We start from the raw sequence: 1,297 nt of genomic DNA on the forward strand, positions 1-1,297 counted from the left end.
CACACACACACACACACACACACACACACACACACACACACACACACACACACACACACACACACACACACACACACACACACACACACACACACACACACACACACACACACACACACAATACATATAATTCATATATTTTTATAATTAAATATATTATGAATAATATTAGCAATACCTTATAATAATATACTATACTTTTAAACTTAGTGACATAGATCAAAAACTTTTAACAATTTCAGACTAGTGTTGTCTCTGAGAACGAGCGTCATAACAAAATAGCAATAAAGTGTAGGAATGGTAATAGGCATGAATATTGACACATATCAATTTCAAGCGTAAATTAAAAGTATCCTGGACAGCTCTGATTTAGAGTAATCAAAACGGTGATATCTTTCTATAATAATACAAATAAAAAATATATCTTAAATATCCATAGAGCAGAAAACGCGCCATAATAAAAAACAAATAGCTTGTCATAAAGTCTATTCTTTTTAACTGAACTTCTTGCACGGTTCATTTTTTCTCTTTTTCTTTTCAACATGGAGAGAAAAGGAAAAAAAATGACTCGTGCAAGAACTTTATCTAAAAAGAACAGAACTTATAGAAAGATAGATAAATTATGCAATTGCATAAGACTGACACAAAGCTACTATTTTAATATATACGGTTCAATTTCCTTTTCGCTCCATTAGTGATAAATTCTAGCAAATGTACATTTGTATTCAATACGAAGGAAAGTAATTTTCGCAAATAACACATATCAATGATATAGAAAAAGAAAATACAATTAAACAAAATTAAAAACTCTGTCTGATGAGAAATGTTAGTAACATGAGTAAGTGTTGTTTCTTCTTACAGAATAAAATATATTTTAGCACAGTTATATGTGTAACGATAAAAGAAAACATGTGAAAAGATATCAATATTCAAAAAAAGATTAATAAAAACGCAAAAGTGCAAAAAGCAATTTATATAAAAGAACAAATTTATAAAAAAAAACTTTTTAATTGTACAGCACAATAAACAATTTAAATACAGATTAAATTTAATGTCATGGTTCTAGCTTACACATTTAGGCTAATAACGAAAAATGAAAATAGATGTATATAAACGTGTAAACTCGTCGATTATTTATTAGTGTATAAATATTGATAGTGAAGTAAACTAAAATATATATTTACTACGCTTAATTACAATTTGTACAGAAAATATAATTAGTAACTTTAACATTTTATCTTTTATCTAGTATCGCTAAAATTTGATTTTTTTAGAATGTGTTTGTCAGTATATATAT

Source organism: Atta cephalotes (genome assembly GCF_000143395.1).
Source record: "Atta cephalotes unplaced genomic scaffold scaffold00022, whole genome shotgun sequence".
NCBI lineage: Eukaryota > Metazoa > Arthropoda > Insecta > Hymenoptera > Formicidae > Atta > Atta cephalotes.